The sequence below is a fragment of the Meles meles genome, chromosome 7, assembly GCF_922984935.1.
Source record: "Meles meles chromosome 7, mMelMel3.1 paternal haplotype, whole genome shotgun sequence".
Taxonomy (NCBI): Eukaryota; Metazoa; Chordata; class Mammalia; order Carnivora; family Mustelidae; genus Meles; species Meles meles.
Genome location: NC_060072.1, coordinates 69,232,693 through 69,251,461, shown reverse-complemented (window position 1 = coordinate 69,251,461; position 18,769 = coordinate 69,232,693). Strand labels below are relative to the sequence as shown.

Here is an 18,769-nt window from a genome sequence, read left to right as displayed (position 1 = left end):
TGTGACATTGGAGGTAATTTTGTAAGCCCTAGGTATAAGAATGCAATCCCACCTGGAAATGCAGCCCTTTTGCAAGAAATACACAAGGAAGATACACAGGGAACAAAAGAGGGAAAGGGTACTTCTACTAGGCAGCCAGATCTGTCAGTCAATCATGGGGTTCAAAAAAAAATCACTGACAGATCATACTTCCATTTTATAGAGGTCCTGGAAAGCAAAAGGGCTTTTTAGGGTCACAAAGCTGATTTAAGCAGCAAGAATAAGCACTTACTGGGTCATTTCCTAGGATGGTCCTTTACCCAGTGAAAGACACACAGGACCAGGAGTGTCCTTTAAAATGCACATAGTTACTTTAGTCATGGTCGTCTGTGGGCTACTTTCCCGATTTATTTATCGACCTGGAAGCTTATCAGTCCTTCTAAAAAACAGATGAACTTCTTTTGCTAGATGAACCATCTATGATGAGGAGTCTTTGGTACTGTTGGGCCTGCCCACTCCTCACCTCCCCAACCATCACCCTCAGCACAAGTGAGAGGAACTTGCTTAACCCAGACCTCACCTTGTGATCTTTTCACTTTGAACTTGTGCCAATTCTACACTTCACTCTCTCAGCTATTTTTGGTTCTTGCCTACTCTGTAACTATATACCGTGTTGGTAGAGATTACAGATTTTTGGAGCCCCACTTCCTGGGTTTGAATCCCAGCTCTACTACTATCTAATAACGGAATCTTGGGGAATATACTTAATCTCTCTCTCTGCTTTGATTTCCTAATCTATAAAATGGGTCAAATAATAGTGTCTACCTGATAAACTTCTTATATTAAAAAAGTTAACGTATGAGAAGCACTTAGAACAATGCCTGGCACAGGGTATATTGAAACGGAAAATTATAATTATTGGATTTGCCAGAAGTATCTTCTCACCTAACAGCCTACAGATAATAACAACAACACCTACATGACCACGCATTGTGCCGAATGCTGTACACATGCTATTCTAAATAATAACTCTTCTTGTGCTACTACTATTACCCTCTCCTCTCTCACCTCTTATTTGTTTTGAAATAAGAAAACTAAAGTCTGAGATCTTGAATAATGTGCCCATGGTCACCCAGGTAGTAAAAAGCCAAAGTGGTAGTATTTTCAATTTCAATATCAGTAGTTTCTGAAATCATTTATTTCTACTCCAGTTTTAGGGTACAGGGAACGTCTCTTCCTTTCCAGATGAGAAAAAAAAATTATGATTTTCCTCTCTCCTTTCAGAGCCTGTAGTAACCATTATCTTGCCACTCCTGCCCCAAACCGACCTATTCTCAGTTGTCAACATTTCTTCCGTTAGTCTTAAGTGGTGTCTTCCTCAGAAGGTCTGGGGATGAAGGGCCAGGGGAGGGAAGAGAAGGAAAGTCCTTGAGTTTGCTAGAGGAACAGTATGCACTGCCCTGTCCCTGCTCCTATAGCACGTACCCACTCCTGTGTCTCCTCTGGAGCTGTCTACCTTCTTTACTCCTGCACTGCATCCCAGAGTCTTTACTGAGAACCTCCCAGAAGAGCCTCTGCGTGCTCCCCCGAAATGCAAGTGATTCAGCTACATGGCCTGTTTTTCCCAAAGACCCACCCATAGTACCCATGTTGGGCTTGGCTTATTGGGCTAAATCTAGGAAAGGGAAGAGCATGGGAAGGATTTTTTTTTTCTCTATTCCCTCTCCCCACACCCATCATCATATTAAGCTGTCGAACTATTAAAAAAGGTCTGAAAAGCTGAAGTTGAATGTTTTTATATAAGGAATGGTAGAAAAGCTGTTTGAAGAAAGACAAGTAGGGCTCCGGAGGAGGCCAAGGGAGACAGAAATCCTGGTGAGCAGCAATGGAACTGACAGAGGAATGATAAGCAGGCAAGTATGTTTCTAGGATGAGCCAAAGAAAAGAAAGGGGGAGACTGGCAAGTTGGCCTCAGAAAAAAGCCATAACCCAAGAGGTCCCTAGTGCCATTCCAGTCTCTCTGGATAAATCCCAAACTTTCTTAACATCCTTAGTTCCTTCCCTGCTGGGCACCTTGCCTCAGTCCCTGAATGCATCACCAGCTACCACTGCCTGGCACAAAGGGTAGGTGAGAGGAGAGAAAAGGAGTTATGTTCCTTGCATCCCTACTTGTACTCTGAAAGTTTTTCCTTTAGAAACAGGTCATACATACAAGGTTTGGCCTCTGTAGTGCTATTAGTAGTACACTTCAGTTGTTACTAAGGGTCTTGCTGGGTCTCTAACCTATATATGATGTGCAGTGGATGTTGTTGGTACCCTCCCCAGATCCCCTTCTTGGACTGGTACCCGCATCCCTAGCTGCCATTACAGTTGGTTGAAAACTGCAGCTGTCCTCCTCTCAGAGATTACCTTTCTTTGCCTTTGGGGGAACAGAAGGTGCCTTGCCTTGAGGGTTACCACCAACCCTGGCCAATGAGTGACTGACAATGGGAGTGCAAAAAGCCAGCCTCCTTGACCCAAGGGACCAATTGCATAGTACAAGTCCTGCTATAGAATTGCCCACAGAATCAGGCTGAAGCTGGTCTCCTACTGAGACCCCATCCTAACTTAGCTTTATTCCCTCTAAATGCTACCTCCCCTCACCTTCTCCTGAGGCATGCTCCCAATAAGTCACTTGCACCAGAATCCCTGAATCAGGCTCCACTTTCAGGGAACCCTACCTCAGACATACATTCATTCCATATGTTTATTAGAGGTCCTTTACGGTCACTAGAGTAATACATCTACCAAAAATGAAACAAGGAGCAACTTAACAGGACTCTAAACCAAATTTAGACACATAACCCAACTTCATTTATAAGATTCTTAGGCCTATATCTAACCCTGCTCTCTTGCAGACACTAACAAACTACATTTTATCAAATCCAAAATGAAGACTTATTCATACTCTTCTTACCACAAAACATGAGTTAATATACTTATTTTAAAAATTAGCTATGTAGTATTTATCATTAACCAATACATTTGTTGCAATTTTTAAAATGTGGCTGGATGATTCCAAATTATTTTGTAATAATTATTCTTCCTATGATCATATAAATCTTACATTTTTAATCACTTTCTGGGTTTTTTTTTCCTCTCGTGAACTATAAATTCTGTGATTGTGGATGACTGGGTCCCTGATAAGCATGTTCTCATTAATCCAGCAGTGTTATAAAACAGATCAAATTTCCAGCTTGCAATTAATAAACATAAAATTAAATATATGAAGGGAAAGCAAAAGATAATTTAATCTTTCTGCTATGATTTAGAAGTCATTTCAGGGTCATCCCTATACGCCTCAATTATAGTATTGCAGAAGTATAGGGAGATTGGTAAATGGCATTCAGGTTGGAAGAATGCCAGATGGACCAGATTTTACTTCCTGTATTTACAAAAATGCAACTTTGTGACACAAGGTACCACATTCACTGTTTTCCCCCCATATATTGATCCTAGTATAGCCTCTTATAGAGAGTCCCCTATAATTAATCTGAGCGGATTAAATCTATTCTTCCAGTCTGTAAAAAAAATCATGGGATTTTCATGGGATTATCCTCTCAAAAAAGTTCTACCTAAACAGGACCGAATCATCTTTAAATCCTGTTTCTGAATATATTTGCAGGTATTCCTTTTGGTAGAGCCTGCTGCAGTTCCCATTTACAGTTTATGCTGTATTTTCATTCCATACTGTACTTTGGTTAACAAAATACATCACCCTCTTACCCCATCAAACTGTTGGAGGGTCTTTTAAGGAGTAATTTATGACTTTGTAACCAATCTCTTTTTTTTTTTTTAAAGAAAAAACATCATAACACTAAAAATTCCTGAAGATCTGAGAACTGTGCTCTGTTTCTAAAAAGTCCTTTTATATTTGTCAAATAAATCACAATATTTATAGATCTTTATCTTGTTTCAGTATGCATACAAGATATTCATTAGGAATGAGAAAGAATACCTTATTTATTTGCTTTCCACACACATCTATTGAAGAAATGACTTTTTTCTTTTCCTCCCAAATTTATCAGTAACAGTGACTAAATGAAGGCTGAATAAATGGCCCCATCTGTACAAATTTCTGGTAGTCTTGATGTCACAATATTGCAGCTGTGACTCCATCTATCACAGCTATATTCCAGGCTGTGGAATATTCCAGGCTTGGGTCAGCCCTCCTAGCACCCCACCACCAGATACACAAATAAGGAATCCTATACAACACCTCTCAACCACATACTGTGGCCTATACTTACTAACCCCCATCTGCAAGGAAGGTTATGAAATGAAATTTTTCACTAGGCACAAAATCAGATTTCTATTACTAAGAGAGAAGGGAAGAAAGGAAATGGGATAGGCAACTAGCATTATCTGCCTCATTTTCTTTTTTAGCATATGTTTCCTCAGATGAACTATGAGGTCATAGAAGACTGAAATTATGTCATATTAATTTTTGTAATCTCAGAACCTAGCACAATACCATAGTTTATTGTTTTTTTAAATGTTTATTAGTTAAAGACTAGATCAAAGACAAGTATGACAGGTGAGTAAGTGGCATTAGTTTGTTCCATTTATATTGTCACTCATTCACTTAATTATTATTTCAACTAATATTAACTGAGCTCCCAGTCAGAGCCAGGTCCTCTATCAAGCAGTGATATTTACAGTGATAAACACAACATAGTCCCTGGCTTTATGAAGCAGGTGGAGGTAAGGTTAGAGGAGGATGGGGATGGCTCTAAAAGTAACAGGCAATTTCAAGGTTACGGGGTAAGAGAATGAGAAGTGGTCCTAAGACACTGTTTGAGAGGTAATGAAGCTGTAAGTAGTCTGGGTGAGCACAGAGTGGTGAAAGAAGTAGAGAAAAAGAAGGAAAGATAGAGGGCTAGACACTTATAAGTATATATATATATATATATATATATAGACACTTATGTTATAGTCCTAAGTCCATAATTTATCTCTGCCAATACACATACCTATTTGTTGTGAGAAAATGTTTGTTTCTCCCTTAGACTTCCTCATGAAAGAATTTCCCAACACTTTGCTCTTGATGGATCTGACCCACCGATAAGCTTCTTGGCTGGCATGAACTGTAGTCACAACTGTGTTCCATGGACCTTCTCCAAGCATGAAGAAACTGTCTTCCCAGCATCCCATCTTACAGGATGATGTTCCCTGGTGGACCAGTTTGGGAAATTTTGGTCTAGACATGTATTTCTCAAACTTGGCAATATGACTCCACTGGACACCATAAAAAAGAGTTGCTGGGGATTTCCAGAAAAAGAGGCTGATCCCCAGAAACTGCACATGTGAACTGGTTTTCTTAGTGTGTTAACACCTTGGATTTCAGTTCTATGAGTCACCAGATGGATATAGGTTTAGTGGAACTAACAGCAATCTTGCAGTCAAATAAGTTGTCCCTATGATGATCTGACTAGTAATTAAAACACTGTCATCTCTTCCCAGAAGTAATCCAATTCAGTTCAATTTGTAACATATACATATACGGCTAGAAATGCACCTATTATCAATTTCAATTTTCTTTGCCTACGTTAGAGAAAAAGATATGCCCTAACCATGAAGCAGAGATCACAAGAAGAAAGATGTGAAGATGATATGCTATTGGCCTTAAAGATGGAGGAAGAGACCACAAGCCAAGGAAAGCATGTAGCATAGAAGATAGAAAAAGCAGAGATGGATTCTCCCCCAGAGGCTCCAGATGGGACACAGCCCACACCTTGATTTTAGAATTTCTGACTTCCAGAACTGTAAAATAACACATTTTTCATTCTAGCTACCAAGGCTGTGGCAACTTTTTACAGTTAGCAAGGGCAAAGTAATACCGAGAGTAATATACCTCCAGATGCTATCCCTCTACCCCCTCATTCCCACAGCACTCCACATTAAGTCTCTCTCTTGGGGTTCTCTTCTCTTTTTCTCAATCTATCCTCTCAAACTGTTTTCCTGAAAATCAAATCCGATTATGTCACAGGGCTTGAAATACATGAATACTCACTAATTCTAGTTAGGTTACTTCTGAGAATATAATTAGAAACCAGAAATAAGGGTTGTTTACAAATCCTGCCAAGGACATTTGGTGTGATGATCTCAGGAAGGCTTAACAGAGATGTGATTACAGCTAAGAAAGCTGAAAACAAATTGCAGTATACACTGGAGAAAGAATGCATTAACCACGTGGGGTTGAGGCAGAGAAGAGATTTTTCTGGGTTTATTCAGGACTGGACAGAGGTAAATTCACTGACTTTGGCAGTCATCAGGAAGACACATTCTGGTTTGGAGGTGGGGATACCTAACCAGGTACCTGGATCCTAGTAAGTGCTTATCCTAAACAGAGGTCATGGGTATACTATCATAGTAATTTCATCCTGATTTAAATGCTAGTCATGAAAACTGGTTGCCATGAGTCAGTCCACTGTTCACCTCTGGACACACGATAAAACTGAAGTCAAGACCCTCCCTACTGGTGACCAACCGAAACTAGTAGATTGAGGTTCTTCTACTTCCCACTGTCTCCTCAGAAAGTTAAAGGATATGTTCTTCCGTAAGATACTGAATCCTAGTTTAACAATAGCCTCACTCCTGCCAGCCATCACTCAAGACCTGTTTGAGGGTCCCTGTTTCCAGACCTCCACAAAAGAGGGATGACTATCAACAACAGCAGCAACAACGAAAAAAGGGAGGAAAGTTCTAAGAAGGAAGGGGAGGTCAATATTGGCAAATGCCACAAAGGGCATGACAAAATGGGGATTAAATTTTTCCATTAGATTTGGCAGTTAGGTGGGTGACTGATGTTGTTCATCGGAATGAAAGGTTGACAAGGGAATGAGCGCTTAGGCAATGTTAACATTAAGGATGGAAAAGTCCTCTGAGAAGAGGTTCCATGCCCTACAGAATCACCTTAAATAAAATTCCCCTCAGGTTTTGCATTTGAATCATAGAGAACTCTTCTTGTCCCCAAATCCTCCAAACCTTAATCAGCCACATTTGAGTCCTACTATCCCGCTCACTCTCCTCAGTTCACCTCAAACTTAAAGGAACTAATGAGCTGTGCAATGACTAAAGGTCAAAAAACAAGAGGAAGAAACAAAAGGCCCACAAACACAAACTCAAACCAAAACAAATCAGGCCCTCAGTAATAACAAGTTGTGCTTCAAATTTACTAACCCTGTTTTGATTTAAATACAAAAACAAAAACAAAAACAAAAAAAAAACAAAAAACAGTGGAGAATTAAAAGGGGTATTTTATAACTGGGTTGTTCTTTTGTGTTTTGTTTTTTTGTTTTTGCTTTTTTTTTTGTATCTTCCATTATCTTCCATCCATTATCTTCACTCCATCTCCCCCCAAATTAATAGCTGTTGCTGTGTGTGAGCACAAGCCTGGACCAAAAAACTAATTTTGTCCAGCGGCTAGAGTAATTGCGTTCCATTAAAAAAAAAAAAAAAAAAAGGTGGAATAGGGAGAACAACATACATATTTGCATTTTCAGATGAAAGCACTGGTTTTCTTCCTCGATTCCTCGCTGTATTTAATGGGGGGGAGGGGAGGACAATTTTCTGAATCTGAGCCCATTTCTTTCTAAACTTGGTTACTCACGTCTGATTCATTCGCTGTGTTTCCTCTCCTGTCTCTGTCACTGCCTGCTGCTGAGAAGGGGGTCGCTGAATCACTGCCACTCCAGATGAAAAGCAATTCAAACCCAGTTCTTGGGGGATGGAAGGGCTTTTTTTTTTTCTTTCCTTCTTTTCCTTTCTTAAGCGTCTGCAGAAAAAAGCCGCCTACTTTCCGGGATGACCGTAGAGGGCAGTTTTACAAGTCTCACCCCGGGCTATGGAAGACTGGGCTCCGGTGAGAGTCGGGAGGCACCGGTCACCTCACCATTTCGGGTTTTCCGATCCACAGGCCTCGGCGGTCTGGGGCGTGTGCTGGAACGCGCGGCGGCGGGGCCCTGCTCGGGGCTCCGGGGGAAGCTCGGCCCCGTGGGCCCGAGCGGCCGAGCCTGTTCCCCGCCGCTTTAAAAGCTCCCACAATGCAGCGCTGGCGTCCCAGTTCCGTTACAATGTCTCTCAGGGCGCCCGCGAACCGGCGAGGCGCGGGCGGGGAAGCCAGGGAGCCGCGGCTGTAACCCGAGCGTCCGGCCGAGGGGGGCGCCCCCGCGCCGCTCCTCTCGCGCGCTCTGCCCGCGGCCCGGCGAAGGGGCGGAGTCGCCTGGCAGCCCGAGCCCGGCCCGGCCCCCCAGTCCGGCCCCCAGCCCAGAGGCACCGGCCGCGGGAGCGAGCCGGCAGCTAACTCCGCGGTCCGGCGCAGCGCCCGCCGCCGCACTCCTCGCCGAGCCTCGCTGGACCGCCCGCGGCAGCGGCGGCGGCGCTGGGGGCGGCTCCTGCGGGCGGCGCGGCCCCTGCCCGCGCGCTAGCACCCCACGGCAGCCCCACCAGGGGCGGCCACACTCACCTAGCGCCGGCCGGGAGGTGCGCGGAGAGGGCGCGCCGGGAGCTAGGGCCTCCAGCCAGTGCGGGGCGCGGGGCCCGCCGAGTGCGGCGGAGGCAGGCGCGCCGGGCGGTGCGGCCAGGACAGGCGCTGGGCGGCCGCCGAGCTCCGAACGCCGGCACGTCCCCAGCGCCCCGGCCGGCTCCGCCGGGCGGCCTGCGGGGGCGGCGCAGTTGCGAAACTGAGTAAGTATTAACTTTACTCGGCCGCCGCGATTTCTGGGCAGCGCCTGCGACCCCTCCCTCCTCCTCCTGGAGCCTTCGGGCTCCCCCTTCCCCGCCCCCTCGCCCCTCTGTCTACACCTTGGGTTTCTTCGCCGGTTCTGCCCTCCGGCCGCGGGCTCCCTGTTCCTCCGGTTCACCTTTCTCCCTGTTGTGTTCGCCTTTGCGTGTTCTCCCCGCCGCACACACGCGCCTCTGATTGAGAAGTGCAGGCTTGTGCCCTGCTTCTCGGTTTCCTCCCAGTGTCCTTGGCAGGGGAGTTTAGAGGCCACTTTTGCTGGCCAGGGAAACGTATGTATGGCTTCTTTAGCATTTTTCTCTCCAAATGGAAATCGGATGCTCGCTGGCCGGGTGGCGGTATGGTGAACGCTTACTTTCTCCTCTGAAAACACGATTGTATTTTAGGTTTTAAAATTGTGTGTGAACGCTTAACTACCATCCTCGGTCCCTGTTTCCCCTTGCCGCCAACCCGTCTGGGGAGGGGTGTCCAAAACAGGGGACTTTCAAGTAATTCCGTTTTGCAGACTAGAAACTTTGCGAGGGTACATCGCGGAAAGCTTAATGAGCTTCAACCTGAAGGGACGTGAGCTTTGAATGTGGGTCCTTGTGCGGCACTGGAGCCTACAAGCCGAGTACCTGGGTTCGTAATCGAGTGTTGCGTTGTTATTTTAGCATAGTAGAGCCGCCTGGTGTTGCTCAACCACTACTTTTCCAGCATCAGATGGCATCTTGAGCAGTGCAAGCGTTGAATGTAATTACGGGTCAGTATTGCCCCTGATCTTCAGGGATTTATAAGGGAAATAGATGCAGGGCACATTTCCTAGCTGACTTAAACCCATCAGGCTAGCTGTGTCAGTACATCAAAGCGTTGCATTAAAAAAAAAAAAAAAATCTTCCACTCTGGTAACAACCAGGAGGAACATTTACGGATTTTCCAGTATGATGTGGCTCAGCAATTCCTCATTAGATCTGTTGTGTCGCCAGAAAGGACCTTTAAATATGTATAGAGCCCTGCTTTTTTGCCTATTGGATTAACCCCTCATTCTGGAGAAGGCCTCAAGTAGTTCCCCCCCCCGCCCCCCTTTAAAAAAAAAAGTCTTTCATCTTTGGTTTGCCAGGAGTTGGCCATCATGTTATGAAGGAATAGAAAATGGGAAGCTTTCTTAATGGATTTTCAGCAACCTGTCCTTTGCCTGGGTGAGGCAGTAGGGAATGCCTGCTAGACCTCTGCAGGGAGAGGTGCCAGGTGGACACAAGAATCAGGAGGAAGGACACAGTAGTACTATCATTTTGGAGGGTGGTGTGTGTAAGTATTTATCTTTCAGTGGGCATACTAATGCTACTTTTTAAAATTTTATCTCTATGACAAACTCTCCCCAAACCATGAAAGGTCCTTATATCTCACTTTAAGAAGCCTGAATGTAATTTGATGATTCTGCTGAGGGATCAGACCCACCAAAATATAATTTGTAATGTAGGTGATGAAATCTTTCAAAAATCTCCCCTTTCCTCATTTTCCTCCCTTTTAAGAGCCTCAAGCTGGTACTTTCAGTAATAAACACAATTGTTAGTAATACATTGAGTTCTTTCTAGGTTCATTAATCAAGCCTAATTTCTGGGCTTCAGTAGCTGAGAGGGACATCAGCCCAGAGAGTGAGAAAATCATGAGACTCTGCAGATAGAAAGGCATTTTAGTTTGCTGAAGTGTCATTGTGCTACAGGGAAAAGCTTTTAAAAAGAAAAGGATGTTTAGGTTGTTTTTAGCGTGCATGTTTGCTGAATTTGGCATTTGGTGGAGATATTTGGGAATTGTAGATATTAAATTTTACGCGATGGCGGTATAATTTCTTTTTTGCCTAACATTTTGTTCTTTTAAAATTTTGATTTTTTAAAAAAGATTTTTATTTATTTAACAGAGAGAGAGAGAGAGAGAACACAAGCAAGGGGAGTGGGAGAGAGAGAAGCAGGCTTCCGCTGAGCAGGGAGCCCGATGCAGGACTTGATCCCAGGACTCTGGGATCATGACCTGAGCAGAAGGCAGAAGCTTAACGACTGAGCCACCCAGGCGCCCCAAGATTTTGATTTTTTAAGGGGAATCTCAGTTCTTAGCTTTTGTAGCCATCCATACTGGCTCACATTAATTCTTGATTTGAACGCCTTAGCTGTTTTTGAGAAGTAGTTGTTCGGAATTTATTGCTCAGTTGATCTATCTTATGTTGATATATGTATGGCTTGAGAGTAGAAATGTTGTTTGCTGCTGGGTATTGCTGCTTTTTTCATTATGGTTCATTCTGGGCATGGTGGCTTTGCTCCTTAACTATAAAACATTGAGGTCGTGGATATCTTGCTAGTGTTCAAAACATTGCAAAACTCTGCAGATAGAAGTGGATTGGGATTGGGAGTGGTATAGGAAAACATTATGCATTATAAATCTGAGAATTTGGATTTAAAAAATAATGTATCACCTATTTACTCTTCTTGGGCGCTAGCTTGCTCCAACCCTAAATAGATTTCAAAATGCAAAGTGTAAAAGTAGTTCCTAAGAACTGGGTATAGTGGAAAGAAAGCTTACCTCACAGCCAGCCAACCAGACTTGGGTGGCAAATGTGACTTTGTCACTTTGAACTGAATGAGTTCAACATACTACTTCAACATCATGATCTATAGTTTGCTTTCTGTAAAATGGGGATACTGCTACTAAAAGGGATGCTGTGGCAAGTAGAATATCTAACATCTGGTACGTCGTAGCCAATAAATGGCATTGTTTTACACTTCTTCAGAATTGAGCTCTTGATTACCCAACCTTTCAACCAGTTCCTCCTCTGTTTTCCATCTCATCCATCCAACAGGTGGCTCAGGCCAGAAGGCTGGAGTTTATCCTTCATTCTCTCTTCTGTTCTTTCACTCCTCCCTCCCCCGCCCCCACCAGTTTGTCAAAAAATCCTTATCTACTTTTATGGAAAAATCTCTTTCAAATCTGTCTGATTTTCAGTCTCCACTATGCTTCCATTCTGCTTGAAGCCATCATTATCTTTCCCCATTGCCTTCTGCACATATACTGTACCCCTTCCAGTTCCTTTTCCCACCAGCAACCTAAAAAGAAAACAAGTCACTTGATGTTTAAAGTCTTCAAAGCTCTTAGGAAACATTTATTTCTCCAGATAAAATATGAAATTTTCAACATACCTGTAAGGTCCTGTATGATTTGACCAGTGTGTGCCCCCCCCCCCCCCCAATCCTCATCCTTTGCCAGCCACATTGTCCAGTTCTCCAGCAGGGCTCTTGCTCATGCTGTTGGTCTCTACTTTAGGACCATCTCCTTGAGTAATTTGTCATCCTTGGGTATAAATTCATGTATCATCTTTATAAATGTCTTATCACCTTTATCATCATGTAACTTAGAATCCCTTTATTTTCTCCCTCATAGAGCAATCACCTTTCCTTTTTAATGTTTGCCATAACTTATAACTATGTATTATTTAACTACTTAATGTTTCTCTCTTGCCCTCTAGGGCAGAAATAATGCCTGGTTTATTTGCTAGTCTATACTCAGTGCCTAGTGCATTTAGTAGGTGCTTGATAAATGGCTGTTAATATAATGAATAAGATAACATTAGTTTTGTCTTTATATCTGATTGCCATCTTTATCACTGTTCAATCTGCTTTTCATAACAGAAAAGCCAGACTGACACTCTCCTAATTTTCCTCCTTGCTGGTGTTATATATAATTTGAAATGGCCTTTGCAGATACCAGGTAAAAGTAATGCATTTGGGCTCCGTGGAAAAATTCAGGGTAATAAATTGAGACACATTTTAACTAGTGTTACCCTTGTGATTTTCTTTTGTAGATAATCCTTTTTCTGAGTACATCATTAAAGTAATTACGGTTTTTTTTTTTTCATCAGCACAGGATTACTGAAAGAAAAAAATCTTACTATGTCATATTATTTTACATGTGTCATATGATAATACAGTAGTCATCAGCTGTTGATTACTCAGTGCCACACTCAAAGGAAGGTAGAGAAAACTAGTAGAGAAATGAGCATTATAGTTCTAAGGATGTTTAGTACTGTCCAGTTGTTGATGTGACTTGCATAAATAACTGAGTATCGTTTGAACACTTAGTTAAGGTAGCAGAGTGGTTGTTTAAAAATTGGAGCCACCTAGAGGTCTGGGAATTCTTTTTCCTTCTTTAACTAAAGCATTCCTTCTTTTAGCCAAAAAAGTCTCATGACTTTCCAAGGCCTAGGAAGGCTTAAACCTTGTTTGAGTGTTTTTGTCATGTGGTTAGTCTTTACAAATTATTAGTTTGATGCACTATAGCCCTGAAGTATTTATGTTCTTATTTCTAGTCTCTAATTCTTACATAATCACCCACGTTTTCTTTTGACTTGTTTCTTAGGGCTTGAGTTTCCTTTTAGAATTCTCTTTTACCCTTAGAGTATAATTCTAGTTCCTTTCTAGTTTTGTATTTTGTATGTAATAAGGTATACAGAGAATTTAGGAGTCAATTCTAGTTCTTTCATGATTTATTTGTTTGCACTTAACCTCTGGGTTTCTCCTGAGTGTTATGCCTCATAAGTGGTCTGGACTCTGAGTTTTTGTCAGCGAAAAGCTGGATGCCCTTGGGTTTGGAGAGCAGGGAAGATTAAAAAAGCATTTTTAAGTCCTTATTATGTGCCAAGCTCTGGGCTAAGTGCTTTCACAAGAGAAGAATGAGTAGTTCACCTGATGAAAATCATAAAAAGGAACCTTCAGCTTTTCATGTGTTTGCTTTACTCAAGGAAATGGTTCTTGTTGTTCCCCTGTTTACCCACACTTTATTTTCTAGTTGGGAAGGTATGGCAAGATAGAGAAGCCCTCTCTAGCCCATCCCATTACCTTAGCTTTTTATTTGTTTAGACCTGATTTTACTTGTATAAAAATATTGGCAGTGGGGCCAGGGAGGGGCATGACCTTTGATTTGTCTTTGAGGTAGGTCTCTTTGCCCCAGGACATTGGTACCCTGAGTAGCTACCACTGTGGAGGAGAAAAAAGTTGTTTAAAACCCCAGTTATTTTTTCTCTCATGTATACATTTTCACTTGGTTACTTTGGGTGACCTTGAACAAGTTGCCTGGGGCTTTATAGCACCAATAATATCTATTACCTATTTATTTCACAGCCTTGCTATAGGATTTAGAAGTCTTATTTTTGGCAATTTTTTTTTTTTGCCACATTCAAATATATCCCAAAGCTCATTATGATTAACTCCAATGCTGTCCAAGTTCTTTGCATCAAGAAAAACATTTTCTTACTCAGTAGCATGTGTTTTAACTCTTTGTTTTGATAAGAAATCAGATATAAGTACAGGTTGTAACAAGAGGAGAATTGTGATGATTTTCTTTCTTTCTTTTTTTTTTAAAGATTTTATTTATTTATTTGACAGAGAGAAATCACAAGAGAGGCAGGCAGAGAGAGAGGTAGGGAAGCAGGCTCTCCGCTGAGCAGAGAGCCTGATGTGGGACTCGATCCCAGGACTCTGAGATCATGACCTGAGCCGAAGGCAGCAGCTTAACCCACTGAGCCACCCAGGCGCCCTGTGATGATTTTCTATCAGGTTTTATTTATGTGGGTGATGTATTTTGTCACTTGTTAACTGTCATTGGCTCTAGCTAAATCATGTTTGTCTTTAATTATAGTAATTTTATTATTGGAAATCATTTAAAATTAAGTTATTCTTCAGAAAGAAGCACATATATTGAAAAAAATTATAGTTTTCTTGCTAGGTAGGTATTGGGCAGAAAAGCAAAATATCACTGTAACTTTTGCTTAAGATACTTGAATAGATTTGTGATCTCTGAAACCCTCACAGAAATACTATTGAAAGATAGGTTGGGAATAATTTGCAGTGTTTGATGTAAAATTTGGTCATTTCTGAAGCAAGTTCTTTTTTTTTTTTTTTAAGATTTTATTTATTTATTTGAGAGAGAGAGCGAGGGTAGAAGGTCAGAGGGAGAAGCAGACTCCCGCGGAGCTGGGAGCCTGAAAAGGGACTCGATCTGGGAGCATGACCTGAGCTGAAGGCAGCTGCTTAATTGACTGAGCCACCCAGGTGCCCCTCTAAAGCACATTCTAATACTTGATGCCATTAGATGTCAGGAAACCTAACATAGTTTACTTGTGCTGTATTTTTCTTTCTTTTTGTACATAATCATTTTCTCCTTTGCTATTTCTTTTTTTTTTTTATCTCTACTGAAATGAACTGAGGTAAACAGCTACTGACATGCAATGAACTGCACATATTTTTTTTTAAGATTTTATTTATTTATTTGACAGACAGAGATCACAAGTAGGCAGAGAGGCAGGCAGAGAGAGAAGAAGAAGCAGGCTCCCCGCCGAGCAGAGAGCCGGATGCGGGGCTCGATCCCAGGACCGTGGGATCTTGACCTGAGCTGAAGGCAGAGGCTTTAACCCACTGAGGCACCCAGGTGCCCCATGAACTGCACATATTTAATTGTACAGTTGGATAAGCTTCCAACCTACATATATAAATATGAAATCATCACTACGGACAAGATAGTGAATATATACGTATCCCCCCAAGTTTCTCCATTCCCATTCACAGTCCCTTGACTGTCCATTATCCTCTCCCCCCCAGAAGCTTTGCTTTCTGTAGGGTAGTTTGCATTTTCCAGAATTTAAGTGAATGGAATTATGTAGTATATAGTCTTTTTTTTAGTCTGGCTTCTTTCACTCAGAATAATTATTTGGAGATGCTTTCATGTTGATATATCCAGCAATAGTTCATTTCTTCTCATTGCTGAATAGCGTTCCACTGTATGGATATATAACGATTTATGTATGTATGTACCTGTTGATGGACATTTGGGTTATTTCTAATTTTTGACTCTTTTTTTTTTTTTTAAGATTTTATTTATTTATTTATTTGACAGTGAGAGAGAGAGAGATCACAAGGAAGCAGAGAGACAGGCAGAGAGAGAGAGAGAGAGAGAGAGAGGGAAGCAGGCTCCCCGCCGAGCAGAGAGCCCGATGTGGGACTCGATCCCAGGACCCTGAGATCATGACCTGAGCCGAAGGCAGCGGCTTAACCCACTGAGCCACCCAGGCGCCCCTAATTTTTGACTCTAAAAGCTGCTGTGAACATTTGTATATCATCCTTGTGTGGACATGTGCCTTCTTGGGTAAGAACCTAGGAATAGAATGGCAGGATCCTGGTAGATGTATGTGTAGCTTTTTCAGAAACTGCCAAACTGCTTCTGAAGTGATTATTTCATTTTACTCTCCTACCAGCAGTTTATAAGCATGCTAATTCCTTCACATTCTTACCAACACTTAGTATTATTAGTCTTTTTTTTCATTTTTTATTAGACTTTTTAATTGTAGTCATTAATAGTATTTCATTTTTATTTTAATTTGCATTTCCTTAATGACCAATGGTGTTGAGCATCTTTTGATGTATTTTTTGCTATCTTCATATCTTCTTTGGTGGTATGTTCCAGTCTTTTGCTCACATTTTTATTAAGTTGATTGTTTTCTTATTATTGAATTTTGAGACAAGTCCTTTTTCAGATATATGCTTTGTAAAGATTTTCTTCCAGTCTGTGGCTTGTCCTTTCATTTTCACAATGACTTTGAAGTAGGAGTTTTTTGATTCTGATGAATTCCAGCTTATGATTTTCTTCTCTTATACATTATGGTTTTGGTGTCCTTTTTAAGAAAACCTTTGCCTAAGCTAAGGGCAAAGAAATTTTCTTCTAGAAATTTTCTGGTTTTCTTCTAGAAATTTTATAGTGTTAGCTTTTATGTTGGAGTCTATGATCTACTTTAAGTTATGTTTTTAGAGTTTTTTTTGCTCTATATTTTAGAGCAATTTTAGGTTCGAAGCAAAACTGAGTGGAAGGTACAGAGATTTCCCATATACTTCCTGCCGCCACATCTGTATCCCCTCCTCCATTATCAACATGCCCCACCAGAATGGTACATTTGTTGCAGATGAACCTACTTTGACACATCATTATCACCCAAAGTCCATGGTTTACCTGAGGGCTTACTCTTGGTGTTCTAAGTACTGTATGTTTGGGGAAATGTATAATGACACATATCCATCATGGCATCATAGAGTATTTGCACTGCCCTAAAAAATCCTCTGTGCTCTGCCTGTTCATCTCTTCCCCTCAGCTAACGCCAGGCAACCACTAATGTTTTTACCATCTTCGTAGTGTTTCTGTTTCCGAATGTCATAGAGTTGGAATCATATGGTATGTAGCCTTTTCAGATTGGCTCTTTACTTACTAATATGCATTTATGTTTCCTCCATGTCTTTTCATAGGTTGATAGCTCATTTTAGCCCTGAATAATATGCCCGCTGTCTGGATATACCACAGTTTGTCCATTCACATACTGAAGGACATGTCTGCTTCCAAGTTTTGGCAGTTATGAATAAAGCTGCAATAGCCATCCATGTGCAGGTTTCAGTGTGGACATAAGTTTTCTACTCCTTTGGATAAATACTAAGGAGCTATTTGCAAGGTCATATGGTAAGAGTATGTTTAGTTTCATAAGAAGTCACCACACTGTCTTCCAAAGGACTTTGCCAAAGAGTACCAATTTTCATTCCCACCAGCAATGAATGAGAGTTCCTTTTCCTTGACATTTGGTGTTGTCAGTGTTTTGTATTTTGACTGTTCTAAAAGGTGTGTAGTGATATCTTGTTCTTTTAACTTAATATTTCCCTGATGACATATGATGTGGGGCATCTTTTCATATGCTTATTTGCCCTATATCTTTGGCAAGGTGTCTGTTAAGGTGTTTGGCCTGTTGATTTAATATTTTGTATTGAGTAAGTTTTGAACTGAAGTTCATTTTCTGCATATGGAAATCTAATTTTTAAAAAGACTGTTCTTTAACTACTGAATTGCCTTTGCATCATTGTAGAAAATGGGTTGTCTGTTGTATCTCTTTTTATTTTATCAGTTGACATTCACAACTGGATAACACAAACTAAAGAAAAAGCAGCTAAATCCTATCCTTGATAATGAATGTGTTTTTGTCATGTTTAATCAAATTTCTAGTTTCCTTACTGTAGCCTTTATGTAAACCTTTTCTACTCAAGCATTTCTTCTTTTCCCTTTCTCTTTTTGTAATTTGTTTCATATGTATCACATGTATCATATGTACCATAGTAGTAAGGTCTGGTGGTTGGGGTACATGCATAACTTACCCCTTTGAATTTTAATTATCTTTACTGTTAGTGAAAATTATTTCTGTTTTCTCTCTTTGAAAGTGTCCCATACCAGATCACATCTTCCATTTAAATTTTTCTAATTTTGATGATCTTTCTCTTCTCCTAATAGTGAGTGATGACATGTGATATATATTGGAAAGAGTGCCCAGTTCAGTAAAGCCTGGCTGGACCTGGGTAGCCTTGGAGTAGTTATAAAGCTTACCCCTTCTCAAGTTTCCTTTAAATGGGGTTACTAATTAATCACTAAGGACTGTTTTGGAATAAAAGTGATGTTTGTAGATGTCCATATATGGAAATGAATGCGTATGAAATGTCTCAGTGAGGGGTTAGTGCCTTTCCCCTTACCAACTCCAGTAAGCTGTGAATACTCCTTCTGTCTGAACTAGGAGTCTGAAGAGGCCCCAGTGCTCTTTGGAGAGGACAGATGCTGTGTAGTCTGTCTAGGCTGATGGTCTCCGAAGAGAATGTGGTCAGTGTAGATAATCCAAGTGTGGGAGAAGAGCCTTTGCTAGTTAACATGGATGATCGTCCTCATCCCTCACAGTCTGGAGTTGGCTATCTGCTAGGACGTTCACCATTAGTACTCCTTTCTCTCTGTTGAATTTCAGTCTCCTCTTCCCTTCTCTCCTCACCCTCAACCTGGAAAGGATATGCTCAGGTCTCTCTTGACATCGCTACTCCTTCTAGCTGTCTCCTTTCTTAGCCAACTTCTTACAGGAGTTGTCTGTGCTTAATACTTCTACTGCATTACCTACCAACTCACTCCCCAGGCAGGCACCAT

The 18,769-nt window shown here is 41.5% G+C and overlaps 2 protein-coding genes across 2 annotated transcripts in view; one reads left to right on the top strand and one right to left on the bottom strand.

The window, feature by feature from the left end:
• LMNTD1 (lamin tail domain containing 1) overlaps window positions 1–8,161 on the bottom strand; it is a 451,801-nt gene extending 443,640 nt beyond the window's left edge. Inside the window, exon 1 of the mRNA XM_046012614.1 lies at window positions 7,631–8,161. The gene's annotated coding sequence lies outside the window, so the exon portion shown is untranslated. The remainder of the gene's footprint in view (window positions 1–7,630) is intronic.
• A 158-nt stretch (window positions 8,162–8,319) lies between these two features.
• Window positions 8,320–18,769, top strand: part of RASSF8 (Ras association domain family member 8) — a 130,439-nt gene continuing 119,989 nt past the window's right edge. Inside the window, exon 1 of the mRNA XM_046012613.1 lies at window positions 8,320–8,706. The gene's annotated coding sequence lies outside the window, so the exon portion shown is untranslated. The remainder of the gene's footprint in view (window positions 8,707–18,769) is intronic.